Source organism: Bubalus kerabau, chromosome 4 (assembly GCF_029407905.1).
Source record: "Bubalus kerabau isolate K-KA32 ecotype Philippines breed swamp buffalo chromosome 4, PCC_UOA_SB_1v2, whole genome shotgun sequence".
Taxonomy (NCBI): domain Eukaryota; kingdom Metazoa; phylum Chordata; class Mammalia; order Artiodactyla; family Bovidae; genus Bubalus; species Bubalus kerabau.
Window position 1 is genome coordinate 70,802,619 of NC_073627.1, and position 22,543 is coordinate 70,825,161.

At 43.3% G+C, this 22,543-nt stretch overlaps 1 protein-coding gene and 1 long non-coding RNA gene across 2 annotated transcripts in view; one reads left to right on the forward strand and one right to left on the reverse strand.

Moving 5' to 3' along the window:
- The window catches only part of GALNTL6 (polypeptide N-acetylgalactosaminyltransferase like 6), a 1,496,936-nt gene that overhangs the window by 1,437,460 nt on the left and 36,933 nt on the right, over nucleotides 1-22,543 (forward strand). The gene's annotated exons all lie outside the window — the stretch shown is intronic.
- Nucleotides 497-21,035, reverse strand: LOC129649804 (uncharacterized). Its single transcript, XR_008713289.1, has 4 exons — nucleotides 20,907-21,035; nucleotides 15,936-16,007; nucleotides 6,918-7,097; nucleotides 497-890 (listed from the first exon to the last, which is right to left on the reverse strand). It is a non-coding gene; the product is annotated as an uncharacterized LOC129649804 (long non-coding RNA).

The following is a 22,543-nucleotide window of genomic DNA, read 5'->3' on the forward strand; positions in this document are numbered from 1 at the left end:
CATGGACAGAGGTTATAGCCCATGGGGTCGCAAAGAGTCAGACAGGACTGAGCAACTAACACTTTCACTTTCATCTAGATTTAGACACTGAGGAGAGGGAATAAAAAGGAAATGATTGTAGATAATTAGTACTGCTGAGAAAAGAGCAGAATTAGGCATTAACCAAAAAAACGAACCTTCAGATATTATATACAATATTAGAGTAAAGGTAACTGGTAGAACAACAAAAAAAACCCAGAAACCATATGAAATGCCAAAGATTACAAAGAGAAAGGAAAATGAATCACACAGTGAAAGATTTACTAGATACAGTAAATAAATAATAAATCAGCATGTCATAGCTGAGATCAAACAACAAAGAAATGTGTTAAAAGAAGAAAATTCAGATCAACTAATGAAGCCAATCTAACTCTCTGTGGTATGATACATACCACAGTCAAAAAGACACAAAGATTAAGAATTAAAGAAGAAGCATAGATACACCAGGGAAACTCAAGTAGTAAGAAAGCACAAGTTCATATTTTAATATAAAACATGATAGAATGAGGGGAAAACAAACTAAAAAGTTAAAGAAAGCCAAAAAAGACATTATAAATGACAAAGACTACAATCTATAGAGAAGCAACTTTTATGAGGTAGAAACTGTTGTAAATGAAGAAGAAAAGGACTGAAACGTACCAAAAATGGAACAACAAACATCTCTCAGTCCAAGACATAGCAGGTAAACCAAACTTAATAAGATTCCATGTAATCGAAGCCATGTAATTCGGAATTCCCTGCATTCCAGTGGCTAGGACTCCAAGCGTCCATTGCCAGGGGCTGGGTTCAATCCCTGGTTGAGGAACTAGGATCCTGCAAGCCGAGCGGCATAGCCAAGAATAAATATAAACCTGGAAAAAATAATAATAAAACATGTAATCAGCACTGTAAATAGAATAGACCTCTTTAACTCTGAAACATTTTTTTAAATTCACTTTATTTTCAAGTACACAAGTCTGAATGTATGTTCCTGTTATAAAGAAACCAGGTTTGCCTCAGAGATCTACATATAAAAAGAAATCTAAACACAAAATTAACAGAATAAACACTTAGAGGATTTTAAATTTGAATTGGAAATGGCAAGGTGGATCGGGATTTTTTTTCTCCCTTGCTTTCTAAAACACAAATTTTCAGTTCTGTTCACTGAGAAGGACTAGAAACAATTCCACTCCATTCTCACAGGCACATCTAACTCTCAATGTGGTCTCTAAACTGGATTCTCCACTCAGTGGAACTAAGGATCCTTGAAGAAATGACTGATCCTAGGTGTGGGCAGGAAATGTAGGAAAATGGGCTGGGACATTTTGCCCCAGAAAGTAAGGAAGGGAAGGAAGCAATGAGGGTCTGATCAAGAGGGCGCAGGTCGGGATGCTGTTTATTCAACTGCTGCTGCTGCTTAGACTCTCTGCAGCTGCTGCTAAGTCGCTTCAGTCATGTCCGACTCTGTGCAATCCCATGGACTGCAGCCTACCAGGCTCCCCCGTCCCTGGGATTCTCCAGGCAAGAACACTGGAGTGGGTTTCCATTTCCTTCTCCAATGCATGAAAGTGGAAAGTGAAAGTGAAGTTGCTCAGTCATGTCCGACTCTTAGCAACCCCATGGACTGCAGCCTACCAGGCTCCTCCATCCATGGGATTTTCCAGGCAAGAGTACTGGAGTGGGGTGCCATTGCTTCTCCCCAGCTTAGACTCTCAGTTGTGTCCAATTCTTTTGTGACCCCATGGACTGCAGCCTGTCAGGCTCCTCTGTCCATGGAATTCTCCAGGCAAGAATACTGGAGTGGGTTGCCATTTCCTCCTCCAGGGGATCTTCCCAACCCAGGGATCAAACCTGTATCTCCTGCATGTCTCCAGCATTGCAGGCAGGTTCTCTAGCACTAGGGCCACCTGGGAAGTCCCAGCTAACCTTTAATAATTACGACAAAAATGTTCAAGAGGAGCTACAGAGGACCTAGGATGGTACAAAGCTCAGTAGTAAGCCTTCTTTTCTTTTTTAATTTATTTTTTAATTGGAGGATAACTGTTTTACAATATTGTGTTGGTTTCTGACACACAACAGCACAAATGAGTCATAATTATACAGATAGATAGATATAATATCTATATATGTATAGACATATGCTTGGTTGGTTCTAGAACCTACCAATATGCTTGGTTCTATATATGTATAGGTATTATATATATATCTATACCTTCCCTTTGAGCCTCCCTCCCCCATCCCATCCCACACCTCTGGGTCATCACAGAGCACCAGGCTGGGCTTCCTGTGTTATATAGCAGTTTCCCACTAGTTATTTGCCTCACACTGGAGAAGGAATGGGCAACCCAATTCAGTATTCTTGCCTGGAGAATTCCATGGACAGAGGAGCCTGGGAGGCTACAGTCCATGGGGTCACAAAGAGTCGGACACGACTGAGTGACTAACACATGCACACACCTGTTTCACACATGGCACTGTATATATATACATCAATCCCACTTTTGTAATTCATCCTTCCCTCTCCTTCCCCTACGAACATAGACGTCCACCAGCAGATGAATGGATGAGGAAGATGTGCTACATGTACACAATGGACTATTACTCAGCCATAAAAAGGAACAAATTTGTTGTAGTGAGGTGGATGAACCAAGAACCTACTGTACAGAGTGAAGTAAGACAGGAAGAAAAAAATATCATATATTGATGCATATATATGGAATCTAGAAAAATAGTATTGGTGAACCTATTTGTAGGGAAAGAATGGAGCTGCAGTTATAGAGAACAGACTTGTAAGCTTTCTTAAAAGTAATGCCTTCAAGTAACTTCAGACATGTAAACAGTTGCAGTCTAAGAAAATACTATAGAAACTCAAGAGATTACCTACAGAATGCATTTCAGACTGATCATGAATACTGTTATAAATTAAGTTTTAATTAGGACCCGAAAGCCTCATACCAATCAGATATCTAGTCATTATTGTGTTGGTTAACAATGCTTTATCTCTTAATATTATAAACTCCACATAAAAATGATTAAAGTCTCATTCTTGTCAAAAACAAAAAAGGACCTAGGAGTCAGCTAACAGTTTAAAACCACTTGCCATAGACAAGACACTATGAATACCCAAAAAGTTGACCCAATAAATTAAAATACACTAAATATATTGGGTTCCAAAATCACTGCAGATGGTGACTGCAGCCACAAAATCAGAAGATGCTTGGTTCTCGGAAGGAAAGCTATGACAAACCTAGATAGCATATTAAAGCAGAAACATCACTTTGCTGACAAAGGTTGGTGTTTAATGCATAAGAACTTGAACAAACTCCAGGAGATAGTGAAGGACATGGAAGCCTGGTGTGCTGTAGTCCATGGGGTCACAAAGAGCCGGACATAACTGAGTGACTGAACAAGAACAAATAAACAAAAAGTTGTAAATTCATAAAAGGAAGGGAGGTGAGAAAAAGAGAAACCAAGCTGAAAAATCAAGAACTAGGTCTGATATAATCTTTTAAAAACTGCAACAGCAATACCAACAAGATCAAATCTGAATTTTTTTTTTTTTTTTTTTTTTTTAAATTTTATTTTATTTTTAAACTTTACATAACTGTATTAGATTTGCCAAATATCAAAATGAATCCGCCACAGGTATACATGTGTTCCCCATCCTGAACCCTCCTCCCTCCTCCCTCCCCATTCCATCCCTCTGGGTCGTCCCAGTGCACCAGCCCCAAGCATCCAGTATCGTGCATCGAACCTGGACTGGCAACTCATTTCATACATGATATTTACATGTTTCAATGCCATTCTCCCAAATCTTCCCACCCTCTCCCTCTCCCACAGAGTCCATAAGACTGTTCTATACATCAGTGTCTCTTTTGCTGTCTCGTACACAGGGTTATTGTTACCAAATCTGAATTTAATTAAGCTTTTAAACAAAACTTCAGTCCACAGGAAACTTGGGCGGTAGAAGAGAAAGTTAAATGACATCTGAAACCAAATCTAGAATTTAAGAATCTAACACTAAGTCCATGCAGGGTAGGGGTGGGGTCTAGATTATGAAATATTCACAAAATTTTGTACAGCTTAAGAACCACACATCATGAAATGGAACTTGCTTGGATCCTGAATAGAATATAATAAACTAACTGAAAAAAGGCATTTTTAGACAATTAAGGAAATCTGAATCTGGGTTATGTATTGATGACACTAATTGTTGTTAATTTGTGGCTTTGTGGGGAAATGTCTCTCTCTCTCTCTCTCTCTCTCTCTCTCTCTCTCTCTCTCTTGCTCTTTTCTCTCTCTTTTTCTCCTAGAGAAGATTGCTAAACCATTTAGGGGTGAAATGACAAGACACATAGAAAAGTATTCAGCAACAGCAGGAGGAGGTTGGGAAGATGAACAAGCATGGCAAGATGCTGACAGTTTACAAACACCATGATTGGTATACAGAAATTTTCATAATAAGATTTTTTAATGCATTGGTTTGAAGGGTTGTGGGAACTCAGTAACAACAGGGAAATAGCTACATGTTGGTGACAGAGTAGTCACAGCTAGTCATCAGCATTTTATTTTATTTCTCCCCTGGAGCTAAAATCATTATATTGGAATCATCATCATATCTCTCATGTTTGAATGGCAGAATGCCTCAATAATATAATATTTTACTCAGGTTTTATATTTAGGATATTTATTAGCTCCGTCTGAGAACTGGTGTAGAATAACATGAAAGAAGACACCATAAATGTATGAGCAGATGGCATCTTTTGGGGGAGGAGGGTTTATTATTGAAGTATAGTTGATTTGCAATGCTGTGCCCGTCTCTGCTGTACAGCAAAGTGACTCAGTTATACACATACATACATTCTTTTTTAATATATTCTTTTCCATTACGGTTTGCCACAGGATATTGAACACAGGTCCCTGTGCTGGACAGTAGGACCTTGTTTTTTATCATCCTATATATAATAGTTTGCATCTGCTAATCCCAACCTCCCAGTCCTTCTCTCCCCAACCTCCCCTCAAGGACTGTTTTCTTCCCCCCCTTATTTTTTTTAAATTATGGAAGTATGATAGCACACTTACAGGAGACTTGGAGAATACAGAACAAAGTTACATATACTTCCACTATATATTACAATTATTTTTAAGTAGATAAATGAAGATTTTTAGCTGTAGTTTCAATTTCAAACTATTAAAAATTAATAGAATGAATATACAGGAAAGTATAAGGATATACCTGACCTGAAAAGCACTATGACCTAGCTTAACATAATTAAGATTTACACAATTTTCACACAACAGCAGGACACAAATTCCCTTCAAATTCCCATAGACTATAAACCAGGAAACAGAAAAAAAAAATTTGACTGAGGCTTGAAACTTCTAGTCCAATTATGAGAATATAAAGAAATGCTACATTGTTTTAAAAAAGAAATTAATATGTGATAGACACAGGGATCAAACCTGGGTCTCCTTCATTGCAGGCAGATTCTGTACCATCTGAGCCACCAGGGAAGTCCCACGGTATTTATTATTCACTCAAGTACAGATTTTGCTAGTGTCCATTATTTGTTCAAATTTCACAAAATTTTATGCTAGTGTCCATTATTTGTTTTCATACCTTATTGAAGATTTCACATTGCATTTGATCACACTGAGCAGCTTCAGTTACATGCAACAAATTCTGATAAATTCTCTTTTCATTTTTATTGTTATCATTAGAAAATTATATTTTCTGATTTTCCTTGTTATGGCTTCTTAGATACACCCATCATTTAAAAGTGGACATTTAATTTCCAAATACATGGGGTTTTCTTAAGTACCCTTGACATTAATTTCTTATTTTGCTACTAATTTCTCATTTAAATGCTTTCTTCTCTATTATCACACTCTGTGTTTTTTTTTATCTTTTAACTTTATTGAGGCTTTCAACAGCTAAGTCAAAGATCTTTCTTGGTAAATGTCACCTTTTTGTCTGCCAGAATCTCTCTCTCATTTCTAAATGTTGGACTACTGGTTAGTAGTTGTCTAGAGAACTTCCTTCTTTCTTATCAGTAACATACAATTATCTTTCAAAACCATGTTATGATTAGTAAACTTCAAAGAATAGTTCATGTTTTCAAAATGCTTACTCTAGATAGGTTAGTCCTCCAAACATACATGAAACATAGAGTCTAGTTATCCACCATTTAACTAGATAGCAACAGAGATCACACTGATTTTAAAAGAAAGAATGAGGGTGAAAAAATCACCATGTTTACAGGAGATGCCAGCTTCCACAACTAAAATCACCATGTAGCAATCTGGGTCAAAATAATCCTATTCAGAGGAAGTAAAGGAGGGGAACTCAGACAGTAAAGAATCTGCCTGCAATGCAGGAGACTCAGGTTCAATCCTTAGGTCAGGAAGATTCCCTGGAGAAGGGAAAGGCAACCCACTCCAGTATTCTTGCCTGGGAAATCCCATGGACAGAGGAGCCTGGTGGGCTACAGTCCCTGGGGTGGCAAAGAGTCGAACATGACTGAGCATGGCACACACACACACACACACACACACACACACAAAGGAGACAAAGATGATAGACCTAAAAAGCACTGAGACACAGAAGTCACGTAACTGCCCGTGTTCCGTGATGAAGAAGCAGAGCTTGTCCAGGGCACACCCGGCAGCACTCAGCCCTGAGCCCATGGCAGCCAGAGCCACGGAAAAGCACTGCACGTCTCCCCACAGCATCGGATTTAAAGGTGGGGAGGAAAATAACACCATGAAAAATAGCACTGATACGAGATGGCCTGTTAGAGAATAGAATGCACAATGCAGAACACTTGCTTAAATGAAAGTTTCAAGAAGATACTGTACTTCAATCTGAGACTGCCGATTCCCCACACACGAGCACCTACCATCAGCCTGGTTCTCGGGGAAAGGTTTGCAGGGTGCCAGCCTAAGGAAAGGGCTAGATGGATGAAACCGACCCTCCTCTTTGAAGATCCAGAAACGTTGCTCCTGGCAACCATAAGTTCATTTGAAGTAAGTCAGAGATAGAAGAAGAAATACCATATGACATCCCTTATATGTGGAATCTAAAAAGAAACAATACAGATGAACTTACTTAAAAAACAGAACGAGACCTCACAGAGACCAACACATTCATTTATGTGCTGATCCACTGAGAGGGTGACTGTGGACTTCTGCTGGCCACCCTGCCTCCCCCAGGAGCCCTGACATTGCTGTCATTGGACCCATCGAGCTGAAAGTTCACTTTCATTCCTCTGGCGTCACTCCTCAGGATTAATGGGCCAAGCCCCGCAGCCATCACAGCGGATGGACTGTGAGCACATGAGACAGTGAGTTAGGGCTCTGAGTTTTGCTCTCATGTGTCGTAAGGACTAGCGACCGTGATGAGGGTGAACTGTTTTCACCATCTGAGGGGTAAACACCTCACCCACAGCACGCGGACTGAATCCTAAAGTTCTTGAAATCCTCCTCGCAGTTCAGAACAACCTCAAATGAGACCGTTTCTCCCCAAACCACAAAGGTCATGACAGAATTGTTGCTACTCAGTATTCCCAAGGACAAGCCTCTGCACCTCCCAAAATAACAAACCCAACACACCCCCTTAGATTCACAGGCTACCTAAGGGCATACAAATGAGCCAAGAAAATCCCACAATGCAGCAGCTTCCCAGTGAAAACAGGGGAATTAACAAAATGCTAAATACCCCTCAGCTTTCCCTGTTCGTCTTTTCTGCAAACCCAACTGATCTCACTCTGCCGCACAAAAAGCTCCATGTGCAAAGTCGTGACAAATATGAGAATAATAGCAAACAATCATTGTTCTCAAAGTTCAGAACACGTCCTGAGTCCTGCTGAGCTCCCAGGCACCTCTGTTTGTTCAAATTCCATCTCCAACATTTATGGGATATGCTAGAATCCAGCGAGTTAATCCCTCAGGTTCCACAGTAGTAAAATGAGAATAGTAGTCCCTACGTTCCAGAGTGAGTTGAGTATTAACTGTAACGATGCGTGTAAAGCTCTCATCTCAAGGTCTGGCCTATGGGAAATGAGCAACAGAAGCCGCCTGTCTGCTCGGGCAGTAGCGGTGGTACCCACAGTATCTGCACATCCAAGTTTATGGCTACAGTAACAGGAGTCTAACAGTCTGGCCATCTCAAAGCCAAAGGAATGCAGAATAACCCAAAGAGAATCATTCCACATGTGTATAGTTACTGGTAATTAAACATCTAATTCTCATATCTAAAAGAGAAAATTACCTTTAATTCTCTTTCATGCCAAAGTGAACTGAGCGAATTTTCTCCTGAAGGTAATCAGTTTTGTCTCCCCTAAAAGATCTAATTGTCAACAAATGTTTGGGATAGAAGTTGCCAACTAAATAAAACAAAGAAAACTGAATATGGAAAGAGCAGTTTCTTTTGACAGTGTCAGACCCAACACTGACATTCTGAATGGGTGGATGGTGGGGGGAAGTTCAAGTTCATAGTGAGTCTACACCTGGGTTACATTGAGCAGAAAAAGGCAAGAGTCTTCCACTGTTCAAGGACTCCTTTATTTCCTCTTTCTCTGCAAATGAATTACAAAATCACTAAAAATTTAGAAGCAGAGTTTGCCTCTTCTAGCTTGTGTATGTGTGTGTTAGATGCTCAGTAGCCCACCAGGTTCCTCTGTCCATGGGATTTCCCAGGAAGAATGCTGGAGTGGGTTGCCATTTCCTCCTCCAGGGGATCTTCCTGACCCAGGGATTGAACCTGGGTCTCCCATATTCAGGAGGATTCTTTACCATCTGAGCCACCAAGAAAGCCCCCCCTTATAGCTTACTAGTATGTTTTCTTTGGTTTTAGGAACCCCCCTGAGCTGTCCTGCTTGGTTACAAAACAGGAGCACTAGAGCTAGAAAGCTTGGCCATGACTACTTGAGCTATTCATTAAGAAAACAATCTTGGTTAGTCTCTAAAGATGACAGTATGGATTGGAAGAGAGTGAGTCTCAGATAAAGCAGGATTAGAGAGGGGAAGATAAAAATCAAAATGCTTATCCCTTGCAACTTCCTTCAGCTGTTTTTAGTTTTCTCCTTGCAACTGGAAGGAATCCTGGTCCTTTGAGGGGATTTCCAGGCAGCTCTCTCCTGAAACGATTATGTGCCATCACATAAGAAGAGATCATGCTATATCTCCCTGTAACTTTTTTCTCATGAGTAAGTGGAGGTGCGGTCACTGCAGACAGTGACTGCAGCCATGAAATTAAAAATCACTTGCTCTTTGGAAGAAAAGCTATGACAAACCTAGATTGTGTATTAAAAAGCAGAGATATCACTTTGCCGACAAAGGTCCATATAGTCAAAGCTATGGTTTTTCCAGTAGTCATGTATGGATGTGAGAGTTGGACCATAAAGAAGGCTGAGCACCAAAGAATTAATGCTTTCAAATTGTGGTGCTAGAGAAGACTCTTGAGAGTCCTTTGGACTGCAAGGAGGTCAAACCAGTCAATCCTAAAGGAAGTCAGTCCTGAATAGTCATTGGAAGGGCTGATGCTGAAGTTCCAGTACTGTCACCACCTGATTTGAAGAGCCAACTCACTGGAAAAGATCCTGACGCTGGGAAAGATTGAGGCCAGAAGGAGAAAGAAGCATCAGAGGATGAGATGGTTGCATGGCATCACCGACTCAATGGACATGAGTTTGAGCAAACTGCAGGAGATGGTGAAGGACAAACTTGCCATGCTGCAGTCCATGGGGTCGCAAAGAGTTGGACATGACTTAGCAACTGAACAACAACAAACAAAGTGGAGGTGAATATGTTGTTGGTGCGTGACAGAGTGAGTTCTAAATACATTGAGAAAAGTGCATTCATTCAGACATCCTATCAAGCACAAATCTCTTCCAATATCCACCCCCAAGCAAAAGAATGCCGTGCTGCCTCACATGACCTGCCGTTATGTCCAGACCCTTTGCGCTTGGCTTCTTTTCTTTCATGACTTTACAAACAGCCAAAGCAAATTCCCCAATCACCATCAAGTAAGCACTGTCATTTTTTATTACTGTGAACTATGCATATAAACTTTACCTTTACAGGTATTTTTAAATGAACAGGCCGGTGGCATTAAATACATTCACGCTGTTGTGTAATCATCACCACCATCTCCAGGACTCTTCCATCATCCCATGAAACTCTGTCCCCATTAAACAGCTCCACATTCCTGCCTCCCCAGCCCCTGATAGCTTCTATTTTGCTCCTTGTTTCTATGGATTTGACTGTTCCAGGTAATTCAAAAGAAGTTCAGAAGAACCCTACAGTGTTTGTCCTTTCGGGCACTGGCTTTTTTCACTTAGTATAATGTCTTCAAGAGTCATTCATGTTGAGGCATGTATCAGAATTTCATCTTTTTAAGGCAAGATAATACTCCATTGTGTGTGCATGTGTATATATATATCACATTTGTACGTTTTACATATATATCACATTTTGTTTATCCATTCATCCATTAATGCAACTTTGGGTTGTTTCCACATTTTGGCTATTCAAATAATGTTGCTATGAACATGGGTGTACAAATACCTGTTCAAGTCTTTGCTATCAATTATTTTGTGTGTATACCCTAAAGAAAGAAAGTGAAAGTGAAAGCGAAGTCACTCCATGGACTGTAGCCTATCAGGCTCCTCTGTCCATGGGATTTTCCAGGCAAGAGTGCTGGTGTGGATTGCCAGTTCCTTCTCCAGGGGATCTCCCGACCCAGGAATCGAATCCGGCTCTCCCGCATTGTAGGCAGACGCTTTACTGTCTGAGCCACCAGGGAGAATTACTGTATACCCTAAAGGGGAACTGCTACATGGCCATCAGCACATGGTGCAATTGTCCCTTGAACTAGAGTAAGCCAAGGGGAGGTGCTGAAGTCTACGACTAGCAAAAGTGGGGCTTTCGCAGCTTCTCAGGGCCCTCAAATCAAAGTTGGAATCCAAAGTCCACCACAGACTTACTGTAACCTCGCTATGCCTTGTTTAACAGGGTAAATGCTGGCCAGCAGAAAGCTATGTCCAGATCCTAATTCCTGAGCCTGTGAATGTGATAGTATTTGGGGAAAGGGTCTTTGTGGATGGAATTAAGTTAAGGATCTCAAGATGAGATCATGCTAGACTATCTGTTGGTTGGTTGGTTTAGTTACTAAGTCTTGTCAGACTCTTGCGACCCCGTGGACTGTACCCTCCTGGGCTCCTTTGCCCATGGGATTCTCCAGGCAAGAATGCTGGAGTAGGTTGCCATTTCCTTCTCCACTAGACTATCTGAGTGGAGCCTAAATCCAGTGGCAAGTGTCCTTAGAAGAGACACAGAGGAATGGGGAAGGGAAGAGAAGAGAGGGGAAGGCCATGTGAAGACAGAGGCAGAGATGGGATGAGTAGGTGCACACTAAGGAATGCTGGGATCTCCCAGAAGCTGGGAGAAGCAAGGAATGATATTTCCCCTTAAGCCTTTGGAGGGAGCACAAGCCAGCGGACACCTTGATTTTGAACTTCTAGCCTCCAAAACTCTGAGAGACCACATTTCAGTGCTTTACCCTACCAAGTTTGTGGTAATTTGTTACAGCAGCTGCAGGAAACTAATACAGCTTGGTTTCCTCATTGCAAAATAGAAATGCAACCATACCTCCTTCATAGAGTAGTTTTGATGATAAAATGAAATAATCCACAAAAAGCACCTAGCCTAGAGCCAACAGCACGTTCTTAGTGAAATGCTGGCTGTTATTTACTGCAATGGAAACCCTGTTTGCATAACAAATGGATGACAGAAGCAATGCAGTACCTAAGTCATACACGAGGCAGTGGTTCAAGAGAGCGGTCTCATAGTCATTTTCTTGTCTACCAGTGCCCGTGGGTACAGGGAAATTTTCAGATCCTGAATTCCAGAGAGCAAAGTCTAAGTTTGCATGTGTCTATGTGTTGGGGTTGGGGGGGGAGTTATATGTAATAAACACGTGAAACAGTCTTTATGGGCCAACAGAGATACAAAGTGAGAATACTTTGTGTGTGTGTACGTTTTTCTGGAGAGCCCATGGCTTTCATCAGATTCCAAAAAGCGTTTAGTATCACTTATATTAAGTGATATTAACAGCCTTGAATGGTAAGATTAAGACTGGGCTCAAAAATATAAAACAAGTCAGTGTCACATTCGGCTAGAGGGCCACCTGTGGCTCAGAAAGTCATTGCTGGAGCTTCACCCGTGACCTACTTCCAGCAACAAGAGGAGTCAGGACTTGAGTGCATGCTCAGATGTGTTTGACTTTTTTGCGACCCCCTGGACTGTAGCCCCCAGCCTCCTCTGTCCTTGGAATTCTCCAGGCAAGAATACTGAAGTGGGTAGCCTTTCCCTTCTCCAGGGAATCTTCATGACCCAGGGTTCGAACCCGGGTCTCCTGCACTGCAGGCAGCTTCTTTACCATCTGAGTCACCCGGGATTCCCTTAAACTGCCCGGTGTGTGGTATTTTGCTATGGTAGCCCAGCTGGTGAATTCATTAAACACCAAAAACTATGCCAGATGTTGGAGTTGGAGATGATGAATGCAGAGCTTCTCCCCAGGGTCACTGGCTTGAGGGAATACTGCAGGCTCCTGCAAGACACAGAAGCCAGCCCTTGATCTCTCAAAGCCACCTGAAACTCGGCGGGTTTGCTGAACTTCCACGTGAACTTGCCTGGACCAGCTGTTTAAGTTGTACATGGACCCAGACTCACTAGACTGGAACCAGACTTCTGCAGGCTGTCTTTAAGACCTCATTTGTTTTGTTCTGCATAGTTTTGTGGTTCTGTTCTGCTCTATTTCCAGGGAGAAATACAGTTTCACTCTCTCCCAGAGAAAGGACAACAGTCAGCTTTTGACACCCAGCATTTCAATCATAATCTCATCAAACTCTGATTAGCTTGTTCTGGGAACTATCTCTCCATTGAGTCTGTTGTGATCAACTACATCCACAGCTAGGCTTCATGGGTGGTGCTAGTAGTAAAGAACCCACCTACCTGCCAATGCTGGAGATAGAAGAGGCTCAAGAGTGACCCCCGGGTCAGGAAGATCCCCTAGAGGAGGGCATAGCAACCCGCCCCAGTATTTTTGCCTGGAGAATCCTATGGACAGAGGAGCCTGGTGGGCTGCGGTCCATGGGGTTGCCAAGAGTCGGACACAACTGAAGCGACTTACAATACACACACAGTTAAGAAACTTGTGAGGAAGACTATCCAAAATGCTCAAATTCGGAGAAAGTGTGGGATTATTGTCCAGAAAGCTGACTGGAGCATTCAAGCGTTCTGAGATTACTGCATTGGTCGTTGCATGATGGTGGCCCAGTGTGGGATTGCTGGTGTCACTGGTTTAAAAGGAAAATATTTGCTTTTTTCATAGGAAATATTAATCCGTTTTCCCTACTAGTTTTGCATGAATTTCTCTTGATACAGGACACAGAGGTAGAATACTGGTCAGTGTGACACAAAATTTTAAGGCTAGACCTCCAAAGTTCACTATTTCTGCTCCTCATCTGTTTGATTTTGTGTCAGGAGGTAAGGAGGAGGAGTTTCCTGTGCTATACAGTAGGTTTTCATTAGTTAGCCATTTTATACACAGTGTCAATGGTGTATATGTGTCAACCCCAACCCTTCAATTTGCCCCAACTCCCTCCTTCCCCCCTTGGTTTCCATATGTTTATTCTCTATGTCTGTGTGTCTATTTCTTCTTTGCAAATAAGACCATCTGTATCATTTTTCTGGGCTTCCTAGGTGGGACTAGTGGTAAAGAACCTGCCTGCCAATGCAGGAAACCTAAGAAACACAGATTTGATCCCTGGGTCGAAAAGATCCCCTGGAGGATGGCATGGCAACCCACTCCAATACTCTTGCCTGAAGAATCCCATGGACAGAGGAGCCTGACAGGCTACAGTCCATAGGGTCACAAAGAGTCGGATACTAGAGAAGCAACTTAGCATGCACACATATGTTTTTTCTAGATTCCACATATATGTGTCAATATGCAATATTTGTTTTTTTCTGATTACTTCACTCTGTATGACAGTTTCCAGGTTCATCCCTGTCTCTGCAAATGGCACAATTTCATTTCTTTTTATGGCTGAATAAGATTCCATTGTATTTATGTAGCACATCTTCTTTATCCATTCCTCTGTTGATGGACAGATTACTTCCATGCCCTGGCTATTATAAACAGTGCTGCAATGAGCACTGGTCTACATGTGTCTTCTTGAGTTAGGGTGTTCTCTGGGTATATGCCCAGCAGTAGGATTGCTGGGTCATGTGGTAGTTCTCCAAGTCACCTCTTCTACTATGGTGTGTTTAACAGTGATGAAATTTACAGTAGAAAGCTCAGACCTTGAATTATCTTACTTGAAAATAAAGACCATTTGCTGACCTTCTTTGGAAAGATGACTGTTAAACTCAAAAATGAGTTCAAGAGAACCTAATTCCCTGGAGAACTTTAATAGCCCACAGATGTCCATACATCTGAAGGACTTTGCTTCAATCCTGTCCAATTCAGCAGGACACATACTTCTCAGAATCAACCTTATGATTCTTGATTGCAGATTTCAATTAACTAATGGTACTGAATTTTACACAAAAGCCTAGCATCCATTTATTAGACAAGCTTTTAAACCTGTCCACATTTCCATGATCTGAACTAAATTCAAAGGAAGAACTGTTTTATCTAGACACCATGCTCCGTGAGGCATTTCTCAAGCACTAAAAACTTGTTTTATTTTCACTGCCTATAGTGACCTGAATTCTCAAGAATAATGTTGAAAGTGGATTTTCAAGATTACAACAGAGTTGGAGCAAATCTGAGATTTACTGGCAGTTCTCAGATGAAAGCGGCCTTGACGGGAGTGTTTTTATTAGCAGAACATCACTCCAGGGGAAACAGCAGGGATGGGAAATGCCAAGGGATTAGGGGCCAGGTCTGGGGAGACGGCCCTGTGTGCGTTCGGAGCGGCGGTGCAGCAGGCATGGTGATGACCAGTCTGCAGTTTCCTCCCACAGTCTCAGCTGACACGGGGCCACAACGCCTCCAGGGCACACAAACCACCTTCTCCAGAAGGCACTGCGTTCAGTGCAGCATCTCCGCTCAGAAGCCCCTCACAGGCACGGATGGTGCGGCTGACAGCGTGGGACATGGGCTTCCTGTAGACTCCTCCTCCCTGCAGAATACTCTGACTCCCTGCTGACTTTCAGACCTTCTTTAGGCAGGTGTTTCTGTAGATAGTCTTGAACTCTTCCTGTAAAACTTTCCTGCAGGTCTCATTTCCCCTCCTCCTATGCAGCTTTAATTTACTCTTCTGAGTTCTGTATATTGCAGGGAGAGAACCGGGGCCCGAGAGAATCTGTTCATCTCCCAAGCGACTCCTTGTTGTTTGGTGGCTGTATCTGACTCTTTGTGACCCCGGGACTGTAGCCTGACAGGCTCCTGTGTCCATGGGATTCTCCAGGCAAGAATACTGGAGTGGGTTGCCACTTCCTTTTCCAGGGGATCTTCCTGACCCAGGGATCGGCCTGTGGCTCTTGCACTGGTAGGCAGATTCTTCATCATTGAGCCACCTGGGAAGCCTGAGTTTTCCTGTAGAAAGTCTTGAACTCTCCATAAAAATTTTCCTTCAAGTCTCATTTGCCCTCTTTCTGTTCAGCTTTAATTTACTCATCTGAGTTTTGTATATTGCAGGGAGAAAACCAGGGCACACGTGAGTCCTTTCATCTCCTAAGCTATTCTTTAGACTTTAACAAAAAGTCTGCCTTCACATTTCTGGTGTACATGGACTGTGCTTTTGTTTAATCACACCTGTGTGCATAACTCACATCAAAATGCAAATAATTGTCACCCGAGCTCTCAGAAACCCTTGCTTAGCCAAGCCAGCAGGTCACTCACTTACCAACAATACATCCAAGAGGATGTGGACTGAACTCATTCCTTTCTTGACTTTGTGAAATGACAATACCGAAACCTAAAAAAAAAAATCCAAACTACAAAACAAAAAAAAATCAGTTACTAAGAGTTCTAAGTTATATTCTGCCTGTTCAAAAGATCAAAATTGTTCCATCTTCTCTGCTTTACAAAGGATACACCCAGCTTCATTGGACACAAAAGGAGGTATTTCTTCATTGACAGTGTAGATCAGGATAAAGTCACCACAGTTCTGCAGCTTTCTAAGTTTTCTTTTTGGAAAATGTTATATTTTAAGAATCTAGGTTCGAAATCTAGAGTCTCGTGCAGAGGTCAGGAAATGCTTCCTCCCCATAATCTGTGACTCCTCTGATTCCCGAAGCCCCCCGACCCCTGCCCAGAGTCCAGGCATCGCGGGCCAACAGCTGTCCCCTTCAGCCCTGGGCCTAGATGATTTAATGGTCACTTGTCCATCCCTGGGCTGCCAGCACTTTAACCAAGCAATCATCACAGGGGTCTTATTGCTGACCCTGCTTCAGCCTCTCTACCTTGGTCAGACTCCAACCCCACCCAGGATGGCGCTCTCTTCTAAACCCAAGGGTTCACAACCATCTCTCATCTCCATGCATCCCTTGGGCTCAATAAAGCATTTGCCACCAACAGACCACCCCAAACTGCACTGTTCTGGTGAATTAATTCTCTCCATTCCCATTGCGTGGTGTAGAGCAAGGATCTAGGGATCAGAGATGGGGGTACCAATCCTGCTTGCCATCTACCTGTTGCATCATCTTGGACAAACCATGTAATTTCCCAGAGTCTCAGTAACAATGGAAGCACACGCACTGCACGGCAGTGGTGCAGATGAAGAAGTGAAATGATAGTTGTGAAAGCTCCCAATTCAGTATGAAGCATTGTTGTTGTGAAGTTGTGTCCAACTCTTTGTGACCCCATGGACTGTAGCCCACCAGGCTCCTCTGTCCATGGGATTTTCCAGGCAAGAATACTGGTGCGTGCTAAGTTGCTTCAGTCATATCTGACTCTTTGCGATCCCATGGGCTGTTGCCTGCCAGGCTCCTCTGTCCATGGGATTCTCCAGACGAGAACATGAGAGTGGGTTGCCATTTGCTTCTCCAAGGGATCTTCCCAAATTAGGGATGAAACCTGTGGCTCCTGCATTGGCAGGCGGATTCTTTACCACTGAGCCACCAGGGAAGCCCAGTATGAAGTATAGGTATTCTCATTTTTTTCCTTCTGTCCGAGAATGTTGCTTAATTAGAAGTGGCTAATTTACACAAATTTTCCTCATCTATTTGTGCAAATCGAATCATTTTTGGCAACTAACCTGTCATCTGAAAGTTCTGACACTAGATATATTTCACAAACAATATTCACAGTCCCTCACTTCAAGTAGCAAGACACAGTTTTAGAAATAGACTATTTGGAGCGGAGCACATACATTAAATCTGAAAGCCCTATGGTGGTGTTTGTGCTGTGGGCTCTTCAATTCCTTGTGTAATGTAAGCTAGGCTTCCGAAACAAGTGATTCTAGTAGGTCCCAGGGCATGAGAGAGATGCCAAAGCAATGACATTTATGGTGAATTCAGAAGAGGAAAATGTGCATGCAATGGGAAGATGATCTCTGCGGGCTTAATTTCTAGGAAAGGAGAGAGTCATCTCTGCCAGCAGCCACTGGATGCCACTGGCATGGAGCAATTAGTGGGGGATGATCTTCGAGAGTATAAATGGTGTCATGACCACGAGGCAGAACCTTCCACAGCGAAGGTCCTAGAAGGATAATGAGGGCGGCGTCATCTGCTGCTGCTGCTGCTGCTGCTAAGTCACTTCAGTCGTGTCCGACTCTGTGCGACCCCATAGATGGCAGCCCACCAGGCTCCCCCGTCCCTGGGATTCTCCAGGCAAGAACACTGGAGTGGGTTGCCATTTCCTTCTCCAATGGATGAAAGTGAAAAGTGGAAGTGAAGTCGCGCAGTCATGTACGACTCTTCGCGACCCCATGGACTGCAGCCCACCAGGCTCCTCCGTCCATGGGATTTTCCAGGCAAGAGTACTGGAGTGGGGTGCCATCGCCTTCTCAGAGGGCGTCGTCAGTGCTTTGAATTTATAAGCTGTTTTCTAAAATTTTGTGTTGGAGTGTAGTTTATTGACAATATTAGTTTCAGGTGTACAGCAAGGGGATTCAGATATATATACACACCCATGTATTCCCACTTCTCATACACACACACACACACACACACACTCTTTCAGATTCTTTTCATTATAGGATATTATAAGATATTGAGTAGAGTTTTCCCTGTGCTTTACAGTTGGTCCTTGTTGATTATCTCTTCAATACACAGTAATATGTACATTTTAATCCCAAACTCCTGCTTTATCCCTCCCCGCCATCTGCCATTTTTAATTTCTAAAATCAAAATGAAAGTCACTAAGTCGTGTCTGACTCTTTGCAACCCCATGCCTTGTAGCCCACCAGGCTCCTCTGTCCATGGGCTATTCCAGGCAAGAGTGCTGGAGTGGGTTGCCATTTCCTTCTCCAGGGGATCTTCCCAGCCCAAGGATGGAACCCACATTGCAGGCAGATTCTTTACTGTCTGAGCCACCAAGGAAGCAGCGTGTATATTTTAATCCCAATCCTATTTTATCCCTCCCCACCATCTGCCACTTTTAATTTCTAAAAGCACCTCACTTTTTTAACCCATCTCAGATGAACTGGGGCAGGGCTTATTTATATTTCTATCCTCAAGTCTACTCAGCCTGAAAGGTTGTTTTGTTTTAATTCTGCTTTTTCTCGTTCCCATCGAAGTCCAGCTTCTTGGAAGAGAAGCTTCCATTGGTTGACCTCCCTTTTCCTCCTTTACTGATCTTGAAAATTTCCTAGCTGCCAAGTTCAACAGTCCCTCCCAGACCTTCAGCCTGCTTGACCTCACTAAGGAATTTGACCCTGCTGACCCCCGGCCCTGTCCACTTCTGGAAAACCTCTCTGGTTTTCCTCTTATTTTCCTGACTACTACTCCTTTGACCGCTTCCAGAAGAAACCATTCCTCGGACTTCCACCCTCAACCCTCCTCATCCTCTTTGCCTCTGTGATATCCGGTCCTTCAACTATTACTCAGAAGTGGTTGCATCAGAGTCCAGCCAGGAGAAACAAAGAATGCCAGTAATTTGAACAGGGAAATCTTCATTTGAACGAAAGTGTTAACACTGATGACTAGGAAAAGATATGTCTATATTAATCAAACCAACGAGCTTAAGTAGCTTCAATACCAGATATCGATTCAGTACTGAGTATTTCTCAGATCACATGAATCTGAAATTCACTCTATTTCTGAGAATTCATGTAAGCATGCAATTTCTGTCAAGCAAATAAACAGAGCTCAGACACAAAGCAATCTTGGCAATGCCATTTGGAGGCAGAGATACCTCATAATATAAGGTACACATAGACATGCGTATATCTTTACAGACAAAGACGTCTCACAGTTTTCCAGCTAGAGTTTTAAGAGGCCTTTTTTATTTTCTTCTTTCTTCTTCTTCACTCTCAGGGATTAAAGTTACCTAGAGCACAGGTAGATCATTTACATCTCAAAGGCACATGAAGACAAACACCCATTCCTTCCAGAAAGCCAACTTCCTCTAAGAGCATATGCAAAAACCAGTTTCAGAATGCTGAAAGATTCCTATTTTGGCCATTTTCAGGTACCATTTTTACTTTCTAAATAGCCAGTTAAGTTTAAACAAATAACAGTAATAACAATACATATCATCCACTGTATATTAATACATTTGTTGTGGTTCAGTCGCTATATCGTGTCTGATTCTTTGTGACCCCATGGACTGCAGCACGCCAGGCTTCCCTGTCCTTCACCATCTCCTGGAGTTTGCTCAAACTCATGTTCAGTGAGTTGGTAATACCATCTAAACATCTGTCACCCGCTTCTCCTCCTGCCCTAATCTTTCCCAGCATCAATACATATGCCTCACTTTCAGAGAAACAGGAATCCACATTTAAGTTAACCTTTGCTCAGCACCTGTGGCGGTTCTTAAAATAAAAAGCAATGGCCAGGGACTTTGCTAGTGGTCCAGTGGCAAAGACTCCTCACTCCCAGTGCCGGGGGCCCAGGTTCAATCCCTGGTCAGGGAACTAGATCCTGCATGTTGCAACTAAGACTGGGCACAGCAAGTTAAAAAAAAAAAAGAAAGCAATTGGATTTCCCAGGTGGCTCAGTGAATAAGCATCTGCCTGCCACCACAGGAGACACAGGTTTGATCCCTCATCTGGGAAGATCCCACAGGCTGCGGAGCAAGTAAGCCGGTGCACCAGAAACACTGAGCCGGTTCTCCAGAGTCTGGGAGCCGCAAATACATACACCCACATGCCCTAGAGCCCTTGTTCTGCCACAAGAGAAGCCACTGTCGTGAGAAGCCTGGGCACCACATCTAGAGGGTAGCCCCCACTTGTCTTAACTAGAGAAAGCCCGAGCAGCAAAGGAAGACCTAGCGCAATCATAAATAAAGTTTTAAAAGAAATGCCCAGAGGTGCGTCCACTGCCTTACTGTCTAACTTCGCTTTCCCCACTGTCATGGCGGCCAGAATCTCCACAAGCCTGAGGGTGTCTAGGGGTTCTCTGTACTCTTGGCAGTGCCCAGCCGTCATGGACAGCCACCACAGGACCCCAGTACTAGCGGATGGCACCCTGGGGTCCCCCCTCACCCCTAGCTTTGGAGACCCGTGTCAGTGGATGACCACAGCGGGATTACAACGGTAATCTGCCAGCCCCCGTCCTCATTTCCCAACATTTTGGTGCTCGTGGGCATTTCCTCAGTCCCCTGGCTGCTCCGCCAATTTGTTGGACTGCACCCAGAAGCTTAGCTTTAAGACCGAAGGAAGAGCCGGGGTCAGCGACAGAAACATCAGCGGTTCATGGAAGGGGGAGCTTACCTGTCTGAAGCAGGGTCCCGGGACAACAGACAGCCGCACTGGAAGCAGTGGAGCGCAGGCAAGATACGGCGGCCGCCTCCGCCCCGGGGCAGGGCGGGCGTGGGGGTGGGGATTGGGGGAGATCGCCCCTTATAGGGGGATTGACACCTGGTCTGCTCCTGGGTTACCAGGGCAACCAGCAGAGGGCCACGCCCCTCACGGCCCCTTTGATGAGCCATCCAGGTGGAGATTTCTGATCTCAACGTGAGAACAATCTGGGGCAGGTGGATAGGGAGGTCAGTCATGTGAGTCCGGTAGCAGAGATTGTTCAACTGGTGGGTCACTCCTAACGTGTGCTGGGCTTCATTGTGAGTAGAATGAAGCACTCATTCAAGGCTGGAATAAGACAAACCCAGTCTGAGGGTCCAGAGAAGGAAATGGCAACCCACTCCAGTGTTCTTGCCTGGAGAATCCCAGGGACCGGGGAGCCTGGTGGGCTGCCGTCTATGGGGTCGTGCAGAGTCGGACACGACTGAAGCGACTTAGCAGCAGCAGCAGCAGTCTGAGGGTCTCATGTAAAACATACTGACTACGGTTGACACCGAATTGTATAACTGACACTAGCTAAGCAAGGAGAGGCTTCCCATGTGGTTCAGTGGTAAAGAATCGACCTGCCAGTGCAGGAGACATGGGTTCAACCCCTGCATCAGGAAGATCCCCTGGAGAAGGGAATGGCTACCACTCCAGTATTCTTGCCTGGAGAATCCCATGGACAGAGGAGCCTGGTGGGCTACAGTCCATAGGGTCACAAAGAGTCAGATACAACTGAGCAACTAAATAAGAAGCAGCAGCAAGGAGAACTGAAATGTTTTCATCAGGAAAAACAAAAAGATAAATATGTGAGGTGATGACTGTGTTAATTAACTTAATGAGAAAAATCATTTCATGAAGTATACATATATTAACTCACCACAATGTATATGGTAAATACCTAATTTTATATGTCAATTATACCTCAACAAAAGCTGAATTAAAAAAAAAAAAAAAAGAGGTTCATGAGCTCTCAGAAGAGAAATCCTTTTCCCGCTTTTCTAGTAAAATTCAAAAAAGTTTCAAGACCCTGAAAGACAATTGGTCCTGTCCGGTGCATTGGCAGCAGAGGTGCCTGCAAAATTCTCTCTGTGCTACAGCATGCTGTGGGGACCAAAAAAGATCACAGCTCTCCAAGAATGAAAAAAAATAAATGATCACAGACAGGACCATGGGATCTAAAGAAATGCTGTCAATCACTGAAGAATGAGAATCACGAAGCAACAGATTTTGGAGCTGATCAGTCAACCTATGGACGTCTCTGCCTGACCCAACCCGGGGACCTTCATCTCCCCTAGACCCACCCAGCCCAGTGAGGACACCCTGCCAGAAGAAGGCTCAGAAACCACTGGTCCTCACGTGTCAGGACTTTGGGAATGACAAAGGACTAGATGTGCTTTCAAAGGAGGGGTCAGACTTTTCTGAGGGGTTGAATTCAAATGTATTTTTCTGAATTTTTAAAACTGAGATATAATTGACCTATAACCTAGTCAGTGTATTGAAAAGCAGAGACATCACTTTGCCGACAAAGATCTGTATAGTCAAGGCTATGGTTTTTTCAGTAGTCA